Here is a 22,021-nt window from a genome sequence, read left to right as displayed (position 1 = left end):
GTGCTTTTGCTCCTGCTAGATCTAGCTCTCCTAGATATGAATTGCCTGATATACGTGAGGGTTATATTATGGAGGGAGAGATAGCTGAGGATTTTCTTGCGTGTAAGGATGCCTATGACGCTGAGAAATTACTTCTCAAGTGGAAGGAAAAATATCTGAAAGCTAGGATGAAATACGACCTGAAAGTTGCCACTTCACCTATCTTTATCACCGATGAGGATTATGAATTCTCTGTCGACCCTGAGATAAACTCTCTAGTCGAATCTGATCCTTTCCACGGTTATGAGTATGAGACGTTCGTAGTCCATCTTACCAAACTACATGATATAGCCACCCTTTTCACTAGTGAGGAGAAGATTCGCTACTACTATATCCTTAAGCTGTTTCCTTTCTCTCTAAAGGATGACGCTAAAGCGTGGTTCACTTCTCTTGCTCCTGGATGTGTGATTAGTCCCTAGGATATGGTCTATTACTTCTGTGAGAAATATTTCCCTGCCCATAAGAAGCAAGCTGCCTTGCAGGAAATATACAACTTTGCTCAACTCAAAGAAGAGAGTCTCCCACAAGCTTGGGGGAGGCTCATCCAGCTACAGAATGCTTTGCCTGATCACCCTCTTGAGAAGAACGAGACACTTGATATCTTCTATAACAGACTTACCGTTGCTTCTAGAGACCACCTAGATAGTTGTGCCGGTTGTGTTTTTAGGGAACGAACTATAGAACAAGTTGAGATTCTACTGAATAACATCTTGATCAACGATAATGCTTGGACTATTCCCGAACCACCTCCTAAGCCAACTCCTAAGAAAAGAGGTATTCTATTCCTCAGTCCCGAAGATATGCAAGAAGCTAAGAAATCTACGCAAGAGAAAGGCATTAGATCTGAAGAAGTCAAAAATCTACCGCCCATCAAAGAGATCCATGGTCTCGATAACCCGATACAAGTAGTAGAGGTGAATTCTCTGCGTAGATTCAATGAGAGTGATATTCCTTTTGATAAACCTGCTAGCTTATGCTTTGATGAATTTGACAACTTCGTTGCCAAACAACAGAGTTTCAATGATTATGTTAGCTGACAATTGGAACAAAGTACTCGTTGCTTAGTCATTTAAGTGCTTGTGTAGACAGAAATGTCAATGATCTGAAGCTTAAGAGTAAACATGCCTCTATGATTACTACTCAGGCAGAACAAGTACTTAAGGCTCACAATGACTTGCTCAGTGAATTAAATGACAACTCTGTCAGAGTCATTACTAGAGGAGGCAAAATGACTCAGGAACCTTTGTATCCTGAAGGCCATCCTAAGAGAATTGATCAAGATTCTCAAGGAATTAATGCTGATACACCCAGTCATCCTAAGAATAAGAAGAAGGATGATATAAACCTACATGTCAGTTCACCAAATACTGTCACACCTGAAGAACCAAATGATATTTCTGCGTCTGATGCAGAAACATAATCTGGTGATGAACATGAATCTGGTGACAATATGGACATCGATGTTCAGAATAATTCTCAACCTAGCAATGATAAGGATGTGGAGATTGAACCTACGGTTAATCCTGATAACCCACAACCTAAGAGATACGATAGGAATGACTTCACTGCTAGGAAGCATGGTAAAGAAAGGGAGCCATGGTTTCAGAGACCTATGCCGTTTCCTCCTAAGCCATCCAAGAAAAAGGATAATGAGGATTTTGAGAGCTTTATTGAAATGTTGAGACCCGTCTTTTTGCATATGTGGTTAATTGATATGCTCAAAATGTCTCCATATGCCAAGTACATGAAAGATATCGTGACTAAGAAACGGAAGATACGAGATCTTGAGATCTCCACCATGCTTGCCAATTACCATTTCAAAGGTGGAACTCCCAAGAAACTTGGTGATCCCGGAGTGCCCATTATACCTTGCTCCATTAAAGGAAACTATGTAAGAACTGTCTTATGTGACCTTGGAGCCGGTGTTAGTGTTATGCCTCTCTCTCTTTATCGTAGACTTGAACTGGATAAGTTGACACCCACTGAAATTTCTCTGCAAATGGCCGACAAATCAACTGCTTTCCCTGCTGGCATTTGCGAGGATGTGCCTGTTGTGGTTGCTAACGCCAATATCTTAACAGACTTTGTTATCTTGGATATTCCCGAGGACGATGCCATGGCTGTCATCCTCGGAAGACCCTTCTTAAACACTGCAGGGGCTGTTATAGATTGCAACAAAGGCAATGCCACATTCCATGTCAAAGGTAATGAGCATACAGTGCACTTTCCGAAGAAACGATATCAAGTACATTGCATCAATGCTATCGAAAAAACTTCATCGATTCTTATTGGGAGCTTTGAATGCCCTATTCCTCGTGTTAACATGAAGTATGATTTGCTTGTTGGGGAGATTCATATCCCCATTGAGGTGACTTAGTGGCTATTCAACAATTCTCCGTTTCCTTTTGCGATTTGAAAAGGTTTTGTCATGAGGATTTGATCAACCCCATTAACGGATTTCTTTCGATGACCATGAAATGGATGAATCAAGGCATCACATACCTCTGTTTTAAGCTTTCACTTTCTGTTGCTTACAAGAAAAATGATAGATTTAGTTTAGTTTTCCCTGTTTCATGTTTTAACGTCCCGGAGAAAAGTACCCCGAAAATAAAAGTTCTCCGATGGTCGTGAAAATAAAATATGATTTTTTCTGGATTTTTTGAAAAATGCTGGGACTGAGAGCTGGCCTGGGGGCCACACCAGTGGGCCACAAGCCCTGTAGCCACGGCGTCCCCCCTGGTCGCGGCCAAAAAGCTTGTGGGGCCCACAGGGACCCCCCTCCACTCATTTCAACTCCCATTCTCTTCTTCTACCTCCAGAAAAAATCGTTTCGCAGCTCAAACCCGTGTTCTTGCTCATTTGGGTGTGATTTTCGATCTCCTTGCTCAAAGCACCATTCTCCGAACCGTTTTGGGGAAATTACTCCTTGGTAAGTGACTCCTCCATTGGTCCAATTAGTTTCTACTCTAGTGCTTTATCCTTCGCGTATTCTTCCTACCTTGGTGACCCTGTTCTTGAGCTTGGAATGTTGATTTTAGCTAGTCCCAAGTAGTTTTAGCGCGTGATACGGTCTCTAGGCACTAGCAGGAGTAGTTGCTACGAGTTGGGTTAATCCTTACTCACTTTTCTTTCAAAGTCTCTTTAAATTTCAGAATTTTTTAGAGCTAGAAAAAGGAAAAGATGAGGAGGTTCGTGAGAGGCTCTTCAAGCCGTAACCCCAAGGAGGATTAGAAGAACCATCCCAAGTACGTGGTTCCTCGAGTCACAGAAGTTCGAGCGTGCGAGTGGCCAAGTGATGAATTTTTGTGTGCTGCTGGGCTTTATGAAGACTTTTATTACTTGGTGGAGAACGCAGGTCTTACCACATTCGTTGAAGATAAGTGCCCACAATACCTCCTCCTCACCAATATTTTCGTTCAAAGCTTCATCTTTTATCCGAGGAAGAATCCTCCTATGGTTGAGTTCATGTTATACGATATCCCCCAGCGCATGACATTACAGGATTTTTGCAATGTGTGCAAATTACCTTATGTTGGGGATATTCATGATCCTCGTCCATGGGACTTGGAGGCTTTCATAGTACTATTGCTTTTGGAGAGGAGAGAGGAGTGTCTCGCGCTAGAATTGCTAGCATACATTTTCCTGTGCTTCGGTACTTCTCATTATTTGTGGGAAAATGTTTGATTGGCCGTGGGGAGGCTGGATCACTTAGCTCTCCAGACCTTGCGGTTTTGCGCGAAGGCCTTTATAACAATAAGACTTATAGCCTAGGTGCTATAGTAGCTCAGCGGTTGAACACAAACCGTTTCAAAGGTGTCGTCTATGGAGGTATCTATGCTACTCGTCTTGCTAGACACTTTGAGATACCTATTAGACTTCGCGAGGAAGAAGAAATGCTTCTTCCTGAGAAATATCTGGATTATGACAGCATGGTTCGCCATGATTTTCTGGATAGAGATGCTAGTAGATGGATGATTTATAACCTGGTATTTAGTCAGGGTACTCGAGAGACTATTACTTTGTCTGCTCCTTCTTTGTTCAACCTTTATGTAGGCAGGTACATTATTATGCCCTCGGACATCTACACGTATTGGGGCTTGGCGCAACCACAAGTGCCCGTGCCCGAGCCACCAGTCGAGTACCAGACGCCAGTTTATCAGTGGGAGCCAGAGGAGCTCACACAACAGTGGCATCTACAGTCGGCTCCGGAGTATCCCGGAGCTGGTTATTTCCCTCCTTGGGAGTAGACCAAGCAAGTCCAAAAGCCTTAGCTTGGGGGAGTACGTGTTCTCACCGACTTCACATTCTTACTTATGATTTCACTCTCTTAGTGTGTTTACACTTTGCCACTGTATTATCCATGCTAGTTTATTTTCATTTTCTTGTTTTCTTGTTTTGTGTACTTTCGAGAAAACCCAAAAAGATTTTCCTTTCTTCTTTTGCTTGTTGGGAGATTTTCCGTGTAAACAGTTTTCTTTTTCTTTGGGTCAAGGTAGAATATATTGATTACAATGTTTAGTGGCTCTTGCATGCATACATGTTTAGCTTTCGAAGAGCCATATTACTTTGTCTTCTCCTTTGTGTTTGCCTGCAGATTCCATCTTTAGTCCAATGCACGAGCACTCTTATTATTGTTCACATCGTTCCATCGTGCAAGTGAAAGGCAATAATGATGATATATGATGAAGTGACTGAGACTGGAAAAGCTAGTATGAAGTCTATCTATTTTGTTTTTGTAAATATGACTAGCTTGTCGTCCCAGATTCAACATTGTTGAGAGAGAACCATGTTTGTAATGACAACTTAGAGATCATAGTTTCTGATGCCATTCTTAATTAGCTAGAGCTTATAGTGGTTTGTGTGGAATGACAACATAGATTTTGAGATGACTATGATGTAGTATGATAGGATGGTATTATCCTTTGAATGATTCAAGTGGCTTGACTTGGCACATGTTCATGCATGTAGTTGAAACAAAATCAACATAGCCTCTATGATGTTCGTGTTCATGGTGATTTATATCCTGCTCATGCTTGCACTCAATGTTAGTCAAACTCATTGCATCTTGATGACTGTTGTCGCTCTCTAGTTGGTCGCTTCCCAGTCTTTTGCTAGCCTAAACTTGTACTAAGCGGAATACTGCTTGTGCATTCACTTCCATAAACCCAAAAGTTTTTCCATGAGAGTCCACCATACCTACCTATTTGCGGTATCTACCTGCCGTTCCAAGTAAATTTGCATGCGCCATTCTCTAAACCTTCAAGAAATAATATGTTTTGCTTGCCCGAACCGCTCATGTGGTGACAGGGGGCTATTGGTATCTTCCATGTTAGGCATGTTATCCTCGACATGTGTTTATTCACTGTCATTCACAAGAAAGGGGCCGGTAATTGGAATGCCCAGTTCCACGCTTAAATCGAAAACATAACTCTAAAACAAGACTCCCCCCGGATTGATGTTAGTATGAACGGTACCCGAGGATTCGGCTAGCCGTGGAGTGTGATTGATTGGTGGTGTGGGAGTTAAAACTTTACTTTTCTGTTTGGGAACCGCCTATAGCATGAGTAGCATGGAAGATATTGAGAACTCTTGGTCATTGCGTTGACAATGAAAGCAGGCCACCCAAAATTATTATCTCTGTTTTCAAAGCTTGAGCTCTCGCACCTCTGCAAATCAATGCTTCCCTCTGCGAAGGGCATGTCTATTTATTTACCTATTGAATCATCCTCTTCTTATATAAGCACCAATTAGAGAGCACCGCTGTCATTTTTATGCTTTGCTTTTGATTGATATTGAGTATGACTATGACTGGATCTTCGTTGCTATGAATTGCAATGTTTAGTCAGCCCTTGATCTTTGAAAGTGCTCTGCATTTATGTTTTGCGGTCTCAGAAAGAGCTAGCGAGATACCACCTATTCATATTGCTTCATGCTTGTTTTGATTGAATTGTTGGTATCTGAAACTCATTATTATTTGCTCGCTAGCTCATTATGCCATTGATATTAGTTTACCGTGAAACCTTTGTGTCACTTGCTTATGTGGTTAACTTGTGATCTTGTTGAAATTCTGGTTATGAGTTAGACATAGTTGCAACAACAAGATTAAACAGAGTTTGTCAAAGTTTTTATTTCTCTTTTAGTTTGTCAACTGAGTTGCTTGAGGACAAGCAAGGTTTTAAGCTTGGGCGAGTTGATACGTCTCCATCGTATCTACTTTTCCAAACTCTTTTGCCCTTGTTTTCGACTCTAACTTGAATGTTTTGAATGGAACTAATCCGGACTGACGCTGTTTTCAGCAGAATTGCCGTGGTGTTGTTTTTGTGCATAAATGAAAGTTCTCGGAACGTCCTGAAAATTTACGGAGAATATTTCTAGAAAATATGAAAAATACCTGCGCAAAGATCCACCGGAGGGGGTGAGACAGTGGGCACAAGCCCTGTGGCCCCGGCCTCCCGCTGGCCGCGGCCACCAGGCTTGTGGGGCCCACGTGGCTCTGCCGCCCCCAATTCCAGCGCTATTTATTCCCTGTCGTCCCGGAAAAAATGAAGAGAGAAGATTTCATCGCGTTTCTCGATCCAGAGGCGCCGCCACATCCCGTTCTTGCCCTGGAGGGCACATCCGGAGTCCGTTTTGGGCTCCGGATCAAGGAGATCGTCGCCATCATCATCATAAACCTTCTTCCCTCTCCAATTCCATGAAGCTCTTCACCGTTTGTGAGTAATCTATTTGTAGGCTCGCTGGGCGGTGATGAGTAGGATGAGACCTATCATCTAATCGAGTTAGTTTTGACAGGGATTGATCCCTAGTATCCACTATGTTCTGAGATTGATGTTGCTACTACTTTGCTATGCTCAATGCTTGTCACTAGGGCCTGAGTGCTATGAATTCAGATCTGAAATTATTATGTTGCCACCAATATATCTGTGTTTTAGATCCGATCTTGCAAGTTGTAGTTACCTACTATGTGTTATGATCCGGCAACCCCGGAGTGACAATAACCGGAACCACTCCCGGTGATGACCATAGTTTGATGAGTTGATGTGTTCACCAAGTGCTAATGCGTTGGTCCGGTTCTTTATTAAAAGGAGAACCTTAATATCCCGTAGTATCCATTTGGACCCCGCTGCCATGGAAGGGATGGACAATAGATGTCATGCAAGTTCTTTTGCCTAAGCACGTATGACTACACACGGAATGCATGCCTCCATCACATTGATGAACGAGAGCTAGCCACATATCTCTGCGTGTTATAACTGTTGCATGATGAATTGTCATCCAACAAATCACTGATCCATTGCCTACGAGTGTGTCCCACTGCCACTGTTACTTGCTCTACCGTTACTACTGTTGCTGCTACTGTTACTTGCTTTGTCTTGCTGTTGCTGTTACTTGCTACTGCTGCTACTTGCTACTGCTGTCACTACTGTTGTTCCTTGCCACTGCTGTTACTCGTTACCCTCCTGATACGTCTCCATCGTATCTACTTTTCCAAACTCTTTTGCCCTTGTTTTGGACTGTAATTTGCATGATTTGAATGGAACTAACCTGGACTAGCGTTGTTTTCAGCAGAATTGCCTTGGTGTTGTTTTTGTGCAGATATCAAAGTTCTCCAAACGTCCTGAAAATTTACGGGGAGCATTTTTGGAAAATATGAAAAATATTTGCGCCAAGATCCACCTAAGGGGGTGGGCCAGTGGGCCACAAGCCCTGCCTCTGCCACCCCCCTGGTGGCGGTGGGCAAGCTTGTGGGGCCCACACGGCTCTGCCGCCCCCAATCTCAGCTCTATAAGTTCACTTTCGTCCCAGAAAAAATAAAAAGAGAAGATTTCGTCACGTTTGTGATATGGAAGCACCGCCACATCCTGTTCTTCATCTGAAGGGCAGATGTGGAGTCCGTTTTGGGCTCCGGAGAAGGGAAATCGTCGCCATCATCATCATCAACCTTCTTCCCTCTCCAATTCCATGAAGCTCTTCGTCGTTCGTGAGTAATCTATTCGTAGAATCGCTGGGCGGTGATGAGTAGGATGAGATCTATGATGTAATCGAGTTAGTTTTGATGGGGATTGATCCCTAGTATCCACTATGTTCTGAGATTGATGTTGCTACTACATTGCCATGCTTAATGCTTGTCACTAGGGCCCGAGTGCCATGATTTCAGATATGAAATTATTATGTTGTCACCAATATATGTGTGTTTTAGATCCGATCTTGCAAGTTGTAGTTACCTACTATGTGTTATGATCCGGCAACCCCGGAGTGACAATAACCGGAACCGCTCCCGGTGATGACCATAGTTTGAGGAGTTCATGTGTTCACCAAGTGCTAATGCGTTGGTCCGGTTCTTTATTAAAAGGAGAACCTTAATATCCCATAGTTTCCTTTTGGACCCCGCTGCCACGGGAGGGATGGACAATAGATGTAATGCAAGTTCTTTTCCCTAAGCATGTATGACGACACACGGAATGCATAACTACATCACATTGACGAACGGGAGCTAGCCACATATCTCTCCGTGTTATAGCTGTTGCATGATGAATATCATCCAAACAAATCACCGACCCATTGCCGACGAGTTTGTCCTACTGCTGCTGTTACTTGTCTTGCTCTCCTGCCGTTACTTGTCTTGCTCTACTGCTACTGTTGCTACTAATGTCGCTTGCTACTGTTGCTACTTGCTACTGCTGTCACTAGTGTTGTTCCTTGCCGCTGCTATTACTCGTTACACTGCTGCTACCTGCTACAATTTTGATTCGCTTGTCGTTGATGGGAACAGACAAGTTAGGAATAGTCTACCGTCAACAGATCGTTTCTGATACCGTTGTTATCATACTACTTTGCTGTTACTACTTTGCTTGCAGATACTAATCTTTCAGGTGTGGTTGAATCTGATAAATTCAGCTACTAATACTCGAGAGTATCCTCTCACGTCCTGTCTCGCGAATCAACAAATTTGGGTCGAATACTCTACCCTCGAAAACTGCTACGATCCCACGCGCTGGTGGGCCGTCAACAACATTCTTCTATTTTCGATTGCCGGAGATGGCTAGCAACATTCTTCTGGTGCCATTGTAGGGGAAAGTATGCTGTCACGGAGTCACGTGCTGCTACCTACTACAATACTTTTCTGGCGCCATTGATACTTCAGTTAGGAATAGTCTGCCTTGTCAACAAATTCTTTCCTAGCACCGTTGCAATCATACTACCTTTGCTGCTTATACCCTGCTTGCAGATACTAATCTTTCAGGTGTGGTTGTGCCGACAACTCAACTGCTAATACTGGAGAATATTCTTTCACTCCCATCATGTCGAACCAACAAATTTGGGTTGAATACTCTACCCTCGAAAACTGCAGCGATCCCACACGCTGGTGGGCCATTGCAAGACTATTGCTAATTGTTGAGCAACTGGAAGCAACTCTTTTCTGGCGCCATTGTCGGGGAGGCATCAAGTCAGGAATAGTTGCATGTCAACAATAAACAAATTACTGTCGAGCAATTGATAGAACCGTGAAAGTCATGACGATATCTAAGGCAATGATCATACATATAGGCATCACGTCCGAGACAAGTAGACCGATACTTTCTGCATCTACTACTATTACTCCACACATCGACCGCTATCCAGCACGCATCTAGTGTATTGAGTTCATGACGAACAGAGTAACGCTTTAAGCAACATGACATGATGTAGAGGGATAAACTCAGGGGGTGCTTTGTTGGGCTTTCAGCCAGCTTTCGGCTTTCGGCTTAGAAGCCAAAAGCTCCTATTTAGGGTCTTCCAGCTGCAGCTGTGGCTTTCGGTTGCGGTTGTGACAAGGCCGAAAGCCACACCTGCAACCGGAAGCCCCTAAATAGGAGCTTTTGGCTTAGAAGCCAGTAGACGAAAGCTGGCTGGAAGCCCAACCAAACACCCTCTCAAACCAATGATGAAAACCCCATCTTTTTACCCTTGATGGCAACAACACGATGCGTTCCTCGCTACCCCTTCTGTCACTGGGTGAGGTCACTGCATGGTATGAACCCAAAACCAAGCACTTCTCCCATTGCAAGAATCATAGATCAAGCTGGGCAAACAAAACCCACAACTCGAAGAGAATTACAAGGATATGAAATCATGCATAAGAGATATCAGAAGAAACTCAAATAAGATTCATAGATAATCTAATCATAAATCCACAATTCATCGGATCTCGACAAACACACCGCAAAGAAGATTACATCGGATAGATCTCCATGAAGATCATGGAGAACTTTGTATTGAAGATCCAAGAGAGAGAAGAAGCCACCTAGCTACTAGCTACGGACCCGTAGGTCTATGGTGAAGTACTCATGCATTATCGGGGAGGTCATGGTGTTGATGAAGAAGCCCTCCGTATCTGAATCTCCCCTCCGGCAGGGCAACAAAATGTTCCCCAGATGGGATCTTGTGGAGACAGAAGCTTGCGGTGGCGGAAAAGTGTTTTCGTGGCTCCCCTGATGTTTTCTGGGATTTTAGGGAATATATATGCTAAAGATCTAGGGCAGGGGAGTCCGAGGGAGCCCACAAGCCTGGGAGGTGCGGGCCCCCGTGGCCGTGGCTAGGGGGCTTGTGGGGTCCCTGGTGACCCTCTGCCTTGGTTCTCAAGTCTCCCGATCGTCTTCTGTTTCGGAAAAAAACTTTTCGGAAGTTTTATTCCGTCTGGACTCCGTTTGGACTCCGTTTAAAATCCTCCTTTGAAAAGGGTCAAAAACACGGAAAAAACAGGAACTGGCACTTGGCACTGAGTTAATAAGTTAGTCCCAAAAAGATATAAAAGGCATACAAAACATCCAAAGTTTGACAAGGTAATAACATGAAACCATCAAAATTATAGATACGTTGGAGACGTATCAAGCATCCCCAAGCTTAACTCCTGCTCGTCCTCGAGTAGGGAAGTGATAAAGAATGAATTTTTGATGTGGAATGCTACCTAGCATAGTTGTCCTTTGTAACTTCTTTCATGTGACATGAATGTTCAGATCAGTAAGATTCAAAACAATAGTTTGCTATTGACATGAAAACAATAATACTTCAAGCAAACTAGCAAGGTAATCATGAAATTTTGAAATAACAAGGCCAAAGAAAGTTATCTCTACAAAATCATATAGTCTGGCTATGCTCCATCATCCCCACACAACTAATTTAAATCATGCACAACCCCGATATTGGCCAAATAATTGTTTTTGCACTCTTACTATCACGCAATAACATGAGCGTGAGCCATGGATATAGCACTATAGGTGGAATAGAGTGTGGTGGTTGTTGTGAAACAAAAAAGAAGGAGATGTTCACATTGCCTCGGCGTATCAAAGGGTTATGGAGATGCCCATTAATAGATATCAATGTGAATGAGTAGGGATTTCCATACAAAGGATGCACGAGAGCTATAAGTATGTGAAAGCTCAAAAGGAGAACTAGTGGGTGTGCATCCAACTTGCTTGCTCACGAAGACCTGGGGAAATTTTTTGGAAGCCCATTATTGGAATATACAAGCCAAGTTATAAAAGAAAGATTCCCACTAATATATGGTGGTGACAAAGCAAGAAGCTCTCAATGATGAAGAACATGGTGCTATTATGAAGCAGAAGTGTGCAAAAAGATAGTAGCATTGTCCCTTCTCTCTTTTTCTCTTTTTTTTATTCTGGCTCTTTGGACTCTTTTTTTATTTGGGCTCTGTGGTCTATTTTTTTCATTTTCTTACACGGGAAAATGCTCTAATAATGATGATCATCACACTTTTATTTACTCACAGCTCAGAAGCTCAGAACGATGATGACTCTATAGGAAATGCCTCCGGCAGTGTACCAGGATGTGCAACGATCTAGCTTGACCTACGACGTTAAAACATCTCGCTAGCTATCTTACGATCATGCAATGGCAATATGAGAGTGTCGCACAATTCATGAGATGGAACGGTGGGAGTTGCATGGCAACATATCTCGGAATGGCTATGAAAATGCCATAGTAGGTAGGTATGGTGGCTGTTTTGAGGAAGGCATATGGTGGGTTTGTGCATCGGCGAAAATTGCATGGTACTAGAGAGGCTAGCAATGGTGGAAGGTGAAAGTGCATCTATACCATAGACTCACATTAGTCATGAAGAACTCACATACTTGTTGCGAAAGCTTTTATTAGTAATCGAAACAAAGTGCTAAACGCATACTCCTAGGGGAAGGGTTGGTAGGTGTTAACCATCGCGCGATCCCGACCTCAACACAAAGGATGACAATCAATAGATCAATTATGCTTCGACTTCCTAACATAGAGGTTCACCATACGTGCATGTTATGGGAATCAGTAAATTCAACACAAGTATTTCTAGATTCACAACACCCTACTAACATAACTCTTAATATTACCAAATCCACGTCTCAAAACTAATTGAGAGGAATCAAACTTTTCTTTCTACTCAATGCACATTAAGATGGAAGTTTTTGTATCCTCTTTGGGTTCCTATCACCTTTGGGAAAACTTTCATAGCACAAACCAACTACCAAGTCACGCACCGCCGTGCTCTAAAAGATCTAAGTGAAGCACATAGAGCAAAATGGTCTAGCTCAAAAGATATAAATGAAGCACAATGAGCATTTTAGCAAAATCACGATGAGTGCATGTCTCTCTCAAAAGGTGTGCAGAAAGGATGAGTGTGACACAACAAAAAGAAAAGACTCCTACGATACAGGACGCTCCAAGCAAAACACATATCATGTGGTGAATAAAAATATAGATCCAACTAATGTTACCGATGGATTGAAGACGAAAGAGGGGATGCCTTCCCGGGGCATCCCCAAGGTTAGGCTTTTTGTTGTCCTTGAATTTGGCTTGGGATTCCTTGGGCATACCCAAGCTTGAGCTCTTTCCACTCTTTGTCCCTTTGTCCATGAGAACATCACCCAAAACTTGAAAACTTCACAACACAAAACTTAAACAGAAACTCATGATATCATTAGCACAAGAAAACAAACTACCACCTCTTTAGGTACTGTAGAAATCTTGATTTCTATTTATATTGATGTTAGATTACTGTATTCTCACTTTTCCATGGCTAGTACCCCCCCCCCCCCCGATACTATCCATAGTTTCAGCAAAACAAGCAACCAACTCAACAAAAACAAAATCTGTGAAAAACAGACCAGTCTATAGCAATCTGTATACTTCGTATACTTCTGGTACCTAAGAAATTCTGAAAAATTACAAATGCCTGGGAAAAAGGTATATCAACCAGCAGAAAAAAGATAAACGCAAAATCTCTTTCTGAATAAAAATGAAAAATAATCTCGTGAGCGAAAAGTTTTTGTCTTTTTCCAGCAGGATCAAACAACCATCACCAAGACTAGTCACAAAAGGTTTTGCTTGGCTCAAACACAAAAAGAAACACAAAAGAAACTATCATAACAGAATTATGATGGTGTGGACGCAACAAAACAGAAAGAAAAAGATAAAATCATTGGGTTGCCTCCCAACAAGGGCTATTGTTTAACGCCCTTAGGTAGGCATAAGGCGATAGAATCACGTATCGTCGTCTTTGGTGCTCAAACCATAAGTAGCGTGATCACTCATCATCTTACGGTCTTCATCTTTCTTACTAGATGATTCACCACTATTTTTAGGAATAAAAATAGACTTGGTGACCTTATTGTGGGCAAAGTTTGGAGTATTCTGCACAGCGACAAAAGCGGAACCCAAGTTGGTTATAACATCCTCTAGTTTGCCAATCCTAGCGGAATCATGACCTAGTTTATCCTTAACTGTGGGTTCCTTCTCCTTTAAATTTTTCAAAACCATTCCCACCTTGGATCCGTACTGAGTGATTTTATTGTGGATCTTTTTATCCAAATTCTCAATAAGTTTGATCGTAGCAACTTTATTTTCAATGACGTCCAGCCTACGCATCACATGTTCCAGAGTTAAGGTAGTTCCATTAACCATGAGTGGGGGTGAGCCTACCAAATTTATTACAACTCCATAAGAATCAACGGTATGGCTACCCAAGAAATTTCCGCCTATGATGGTGTCAAGAATATACCTATTCCAAGGAGAAATTACCCACATAAAAACTGCGAAGCAGGACGGTAGTAGATTGCTTACGAGTAGATCTACTCTGAGCATTGCAAATCCTATACCAAGCATCCTTTAAGTTATCTTCCTCATTTTGCTTGAAATTGAGAACTTCGTTCTCGGGAGTATCATTCGGAGCGGTGGCTCTAGCCATGAGGACACGTAGATTATCCCACACAAGCGAGCAGAAAGCAAGCGAGAGAAAAGGGCGAACGAAAAAGGCAAAGGAAAAAGGAAAACGAAAAAGGCAAACGAAAATGGCAAATATTTTGTAAATTTTTGTTTTTCAGAAGTGGGGGAGAGGAAAACGAGAGGCAAAAAAGCAAATGCAAGAGATGAGTTTGCGACACTTACTTGGATGAGTTCTTGACTTGATCCTCCCCTGTAACGGCGCCAGAAATCCTTCTGCTACTTCTCAAACAACATCGCCAGAATTTGACACGTTGACGGAGACTTGCTTGCGTTGGTTTTTCCCTTGAAGAGGAAAGGGTGATGCAGCACACGAGCAGTAAGTATTTCCCTCAGTTTGAGAACCAAGGTATCAATCCACTAGGAGAATCTCGTCAAGTCCAGAGTACCTACGCAAACAAAAAAGAGCTTGCACCCAACGCTATAAAGGGGTTGTCAATCCCTTCAAGATTGATTGCAAAGTGAGATCTGAAGGCGGAAAGTGCAACGAAGTAAAAGAGTAAGGCTGAAAATATGGTGTGAAGTAGACCCGGGGGCCATAGTGTTCACTAGAGGCTTCTCTCAAAATAGCAAATAATACGGTGGGTGAAAAAATTACTATCGAGCAATTGATAGAACCGCGCAAAGTCATGACGATATCTAAGGCAATGATCATACATATAGACATCAGGTCCGAGACAAGTAGACAGATACTTTCTACATCTACTACTATTACTCCACACATCGACCGCTATCCAGCATGCATCTAGTGTATTGAGTTCATGACAAACAGAGTAACACTTTAAGCAAAACGACATGATGTAGAGGGATAAACTCAAACCAATGATGAACACCCCATGTTTTTACCCTTGATGGCAACAATACGATGCGTGCCTCGCTACCCATTCTGTCATACAGAACATCCAAAGTTTGACAAGATAATGGCATGAAACCATAAAAAATTATAGATACGTTGGAGACGTATCACTTCATTAAGTCCACGATCAATGTGATCCACCTGATAACCATGAAAATGACCCGCCACGTCCGACACAGCTCGCCTGTAAGCCGCCATCAAGGGATCTCTGGTATCCCAAGTGCCAGAAACCTACTGTGCCACTAGATCTGAGTCGCCCAAACATCTAACTCGGGTGAGATTCATTTCTTTGGTGAGTCGCAACCCATGGAGCAGAGCTTCATATTCTGCCGCATTGTTGGTACATGGAAACATGAGTCGGAGGACATAACAGATTTTGTCACCTTGAGGCGAAGTCAAGACAACGCCAGCCCCCGAGCCTTCCAGCTGCCTAGACCCGTCAAAATGGATGGTCCAGTATGTGTGATCAGGCTTGTCTTCTGGAATCTGCAACTCGTTCCAGTCGTTGATGAAATCCACTAGTTCTTGAGACTTAATGGCTGTACGAGGGGTATATCGCACATTGTGAGGTCCTAACTCGATGGCCCACTTAGCAATCCGTCCAGTCGCTTCTCGATTTTGTATAATATCACCGAGCGGGCAGAACTAACCACTGTGATGGGATGCTCTTGAAAGTAGTGTTTCAACTTCCGTCTCGCCATAAACACCCCAAAGACAAGCTTCTGCCAATGTGGGTAGTGCTGTTTGGAAAGGGTTAGGACTTCGCTGATAAAATATACTGGTCGTTGAACCGGATATTCCTTTCCTTCTTCTTTACGCTCGACGATTGCTGCCACGCTCACCGCTTTCGAATTGGCCGCGATGTACAAGAGCATAGGCTCCTTGTCAGTCGGAGCAGCCAATACGGGCGGCTTAGCTAGTTGTTGCTTCAGGACTTTGAAGGCTTCGTTGGCTTCATCCGTCAAAACAAAATGATCAGTTTTCTTGAGCAACTGATAAAGAGGGATGGCTTTCTCCCCAAGGTGACTTATAAAACGACTTAGAGCCGCGATGCGACCCGCCATGCGCTGAACCTGATTGATATTGGCCGGCTTGCCTAGTGAAGAGATCGCTTCAATTTAACCGGGTTAGCTTCAATGCCTCGCTCTAACACCAGAAAACCCAATAACTTTCATGCGAGAACACCAAAAACATACTTGGTAGGGTTAAGTCTCATCTGGTATACGCGCACATTGTCAAAAGTGTCCCTGAGGTCCTCCAAAAGTGATTCCTTCTTCTTGGATCTGACTACGATATCGTCAACGTAGGCGTGAACATTGCATCCGATCTGGCCATGCAAGCAATTCTGGATGCAACATTGATAAGTCGCCCCCGCGCTGTTGAGCCCGAACGGCATGGACACATAACATAAGGCTCAAAAGGGGGTTATGAAGGACGTTTTCTCCTGGTCCGCCACAACCATCTTGATCTGGTGGTATCCTGAGTAAGCATCCAAAAAACACAAACGCTCGCAACCGGCCGTAGAGTCATTGATTTGATCAATGCGGGGAAGGGCGAAGGGATACTTTGGACAAGCCCTATTGAGGTCGGTGTAGTCGACGCACATGCGAAAGGTGGCATTCTTCTTGAGCACCAGGACTGGGTTAGCCAACCATTCAGGATGGAAAACCTTAATGATGAACCCGACGGCTGATACGTCCATTTTGCATCATGCTTTCATGTTGATATTTATTTCTTTTTGGGCTGTTATATTACTTGTGGTACCATATTTATGCCTTTTCTCTCTTATTTTGCAAGGATTATTTGAAGAGGGAGAATTCAGGCAGCTGGAATTCTGGAATGGAAAGGGAGCAAATCCTAGTCCACTATTCTGCACATCTCCAAATGCCCTGAAAATTTACGTGGATTTTTTCTAGAATATATTAAAAATACTGTGCGAAAGAACTACTGTAGGGGGGCAACTAGGGCCCCACAAGGCCCCACTCCGCCACGACCCCCTGGTGGCGGTGGGCAAGCTTGTGGGATGCCTGAAGGCCCACTAGCCCCCCACTTTTGCTATATGAAGCGTCCTGGTCTGGAAAAAATCAATAGGGAGATTTTTCGTGGTTTCGCCGCCGCCACGAGGCAGAACTTGAGCAGATCCAATCTAGAGCTCCGGTAGGACGATCCTGCCGGGGAAACTTCTCTCCCGGAGGGGGAAATCGTCGCCATCGTCATCACCAACACTCCTCTCGTCGAAGGGGAGGCATCTTCATCAACATCTTCATCAGCACCATCTCCTCTCCAATCCCTAGTTCATCTCTTGTAACCAATCTTCGTCTCGCAACTCCGATTGGTACTTGTAAGGTTGCTAGTTGTGTTGATTACTCTTTGTAGTTGATGCTAGTTGGATTATTTGGTGAAAAAGTTTATGTTCAGATCCTTGATGCTATTCATTACACCTCTAGTCATGATTACGATGATGTCTTGTGAGTATTTACTTTTGTTCCCGAGGACATGGGATAAGTCATGTTAATAATAGTCATGTGAATTTGATATTCGTTCGGTATTTTGATATGATGTATGTTGTTTTTCCTCTAGTGGTGTTATGTGAACGTCGACTACATAACACTTCACCATATTTGGGCCTAGAGGAAGGCATTGGGAAGTAGTAAGTAGATGATGGGTTGCTGGAGTGACAGAAGCTTAAACCCCAGACTATGTGTTGCTTCGTGAGGGGCTGATTTGGATCCACTAGTTTAATGCTATGGTTATACTTTGTCTTAATTATTCTTTTCTAGTTGCGGATGCTTGCGAGAGAGGTTCATCATAAGTGGGTTGCTTGTCCAAGTAAGGGCAGTACCCATGCGCTGGTCCACCCACATATCAAACTATCAAAGTAACGAACGCGAATCATATGAACATGATGAAACTAGCATGACAGAAATTCCCGTGTGTCCTCGAGAGCGTTTTTCCTCCTATAAGACTTTGTTCAGGCTTGTCCCTTGCTAAAAAAGGGATTGGGCCACTTTCTGCATCGTTGCTACTACTTGTTACTTGTTACTTTTTGTTCTCTACGTTTCACCTCGCTACAGAATCACTTGTTACCGCTACTTTCAGTGCTTGCAGTTATTACCTTACTGAAATCCGTTTATCATAGTCTTCTGCTCCTCGTTGGGTTCGACACTCTTACTTATCGAAAGGACTACGATTGATCCCCTATACTTGTGGGTCATCAAGACTCTTTTCTGGCGCCGTTGCCGGGGAGTGAAGCGCCTTTGGTAAGTGGAAATTGGTAAGGAAACATTTATATACTATGCTGAAATTTATTGTCACTTGTCACTATGGAAACTCTTCCTTTGAGGAGTTTGTTCGGGGTATCTTCACCACGAACGGAAGCACGAGGAATTTCTCCTCAACCTGAGGTACCTACTGAAAATATCTTTTATGAAATTCCTTTGGGTATGCTTGAGAAACTGCTGGCTAATCCTTTTACACGAGATGGATCTTCACATCCACACTTTCATCTAATCTATGTAGATAAAGTTTCTAGTTTATTTAAGCTTGCAGGTTCGCCCGAGGATAAGGTAAAGAAGAAAGTATTTCCTTTATCTTTGAAGGATAAGGCGTTGACATGGTATAGGCTATGTGATGATGCTGGATCATGGGGCTACAATCGGTTGAAATTCGAATTTCATCAAAAGTTCTATCCTATGCATTTAGTACATCGTGATCGGAACTTTATTTATAAATTTTGGCTTCGTGATAGGGAAAGCATAGCTCAAGCTTGGGGGAGGCTTAAATCAATGCTATATTCATGCCCCAATCATGAGCTCTCGAGAGAAATCATCACTCAAAACTTTTATGCTCGGCTTTCTCATGAAGATCGTACCATGCTTGACACTTCTTGGGTCGGTTCTTTTATGAAGAAGGATATTGATCACAAGTGGAATTTATTGGAGAGAATCAAACGCAACTCTGAAGATTGGGAGCTGGAGGAAGGTCAGGACTCAGGTATGAATTTCTAGTTTGATTGCGTTAAATCTTTTGTTGAGATAAACAGTTCTAGAGATTTTAGCGCTAAGTATGGACTGACTCTGAGATAGTAGCCTCTCTATGTGAATCTTTTGCTGCTCATGTTGATCTTCCCAAAGAGAAGTGGTTTAAATATCATCCTCCTATAGAAAGCAACATAGCCAAAACCAATCTAGTTGAGCAGAAAATCATAGCTTTTAGTGATCCTGTTGTTCCTTGTGCTTACACTGAGAAACCACCATACCCTGCTAGGATGAAGGATTATTCTAAAGCTCCAACTGTGATACGTAGGGGTTACATTAGACCACTTGCACCCCCTGAAGAGATTAGAGTTGAACCTAGTGTTGCTATTATCAAAGATCTCTTAGCCGAAGACATAGACGGGCATGTTATCAAATTCTGTGAGGACTCCGCTAGAAATGTTAAACCTCACGCGAAAGACAAGGACGGACCAGTAGTTGGCCTGCCCGTTGTTTCTGTTAAGATAAGAGATCACTGTTACCATGGTTTATGTGATATGGGACATGTGTTAGTGCAATACCCCGTCCTCTATATGACGAAATCAAAGATGAGATTGCACCTGCTGAGTTAGAACCCATTGATGTCACTATTACGCTAGCTAATAGAGACACTATCTGCCCTCTGGGAATCGTGAGAGACGTAGAAGTCCTGTGTGGTAAGACGAAGTATCCTACTGATTTCCTCGTCCTTGGTACTGCACAAGATAGCTTTTGTCCCATCATAGTTGGTAGACCCTTCCTCAACACTGTCAATGCTCACATTGATTGCATTAAGCAGACTGTCATAGTAAGTTTGGAGGGTGTGTCTCATGAATTTAACTTCTCCAAGTTTGCAAGACAACCCCATGAAAGAGAGTCGTCTGGTAGAGATGAAATCATTGCTCTTGCCTCTATTGCCGTACCTCCTACGGATCCTTTAGAGCAATATCTTCTTGAACATGAAAATGATATGCATATGGAGGAGAGAGATGAGATAGATAGAATTGTCTTAGAACAACATCCTATTCTCAAGAATAATCTTCCTGTTGAACTGCTTGGGGATCCTCCCCCACCAAAGGGTGATCCTGTGTTCGAGCTTAAACAGTTGCATGATACTCTTAAGTATGCCTATCTATCTCATTATTAGTGCTCTCCTCTCAGAGCGCGAAGAGAAGAAGTTACTAAAAACTCGGAGGAAGCACCGCGCTACTATTGTATATACTCTTGATGATCTTAAGGGTATTAGTCCTACTCTATGTCAGCACAAGATTAAAACCGATCCCGACTTTAAACCAGTTGCTGATCATCAAAGGAGATTAAATCCTAAGATGAAAGAGGTCGTTAGAAAAGAAATATTAAAGCTTTTGGAAGCAGGAATCATTTATCCTGTTGCTCATAGTGATTGGGTAAGTCCAGTACATTGCGTACCTAAGAAGGGAGGTATCACAACCGTTCCTAATGATAAGGATGAACTAATCCCACAAAGGATTATTACCGACTATAGGATGGTGATAGACTTCCGGAAACTGAACAAGGCAACCAGGAAAGATCATTATCCTTTGTCGTTCATAGACCAAATGCTAGAAAGGCTATCAAAGCACACACACTTCTGCTTTCTAGACGGTTATTCAGGTTTCTCGCAGATACCTATTGCACAATCTGATCAAGAGAAAACCACTTTCACCTGCCCTTTCAGTACCTTTGCCTATAGACGTATGCCTTTTGGCTTATGTAATGCACCTGCCACCTTCCAAAGATGTATGATGGCTATATTCTATGACTTTTGTGAAAAGATTGTCGAGGTTTTCATGGACGTCTTCTCCGTTTACGGGTCTTCCTTTGATGATTGCCTCAGCAACCTTGATCGAGTCTTACAGAGATGCGAATAAACCAACCTCGTCTTGAATTGGGAGAAGTGCCACTTTATGGTTAATGAAGGTATCGTCTTAGGACACAAAATCTCTGAAAGAGGTATTGAAGTTGATAAGGCTAAGGTTGATGCAATTGAGAAAATGCCTTGCCCCACACATATCAGAGGTATGCGAAGTTTCCTAGGTCATGCTGGTTTCTATAGAAGGTTCATTAAAGACTTCTCTAAGATTTCTAGGCCTCTTACCAACCTATTGCAGAAGGATGTTCCTTTTGGTTTTGATGAGGATTGTGAGGAAGCCTTTGAAATACTTAAGAAGGCTTTGATAACCGCACCTATTGTTCAACCACCTGACTGGAACTTGCCCTTTGAAATCATGTGTGATGCTAATGATTATGCTGTTGGTGCTCTTCTAGGACAAATAGTTGACAAGAAGTTGAATGTCATTCACTATGATAGTAAAACTCTAGACAGTGCCCAAAGAAACTATGCCACTAAGGAAAAGGAATTTTTAGCAGTCGTGTTTGCATGTGAAAAGTTCAGATCTTACATAGTTGACTCCAAAGTCACTATTCACTCTGATCATGCTGCTATTAAGTACCTTATGCAGAAGAAGGACGCTAAGCCTAGGCTGATCAGATGGGTTCTCCTGCTACAGGAATTTGATTTGCACGTCGTTGACCGAAAGGGTGCTGATAACCCTGTAGCAGATAACTTGTCTAGGCTAGAGAATGTCCTTAATGACCCACTACCAATTTATGACAGCTTTCCTGATGAGCAACTAAATGTCATCCACACTTCACTTAGTGCATCGTGGTATGCCGATTATGCAAACTATATGGTAGCCAAATACATACCACCTTGTTTCACCTATCAACAAAAGAAGAAATTCTTCTTTGATTTGAGACACTACTTTTGGGATGATCCTCACCTTTATAAGGAAGGAGTAGATGGTGTTATTAGATGTTGTGTGTCTGA

The sequence above is a fragment of the Hordeum vulgare genome, chromosome 6H, assembly GCF_904849725.1.
Source record: "Hordeum vulgare subsp. vulgare chromosome 6H, MorexV3_pseudomolecules_assembly, whole genome shotgun sequence".
Classification (NCBI taxonomy): Eukaryota; Viridiplantae; Streptophyta; class Magnoliopsida; order Poales; family Poaceae; genus Hordeum; species Hordeum vulgare.
The sequence above is the reverse complement of the archived record's forward strand: the minus strand, read 5'-3'. Positions refer to the sequence as shown.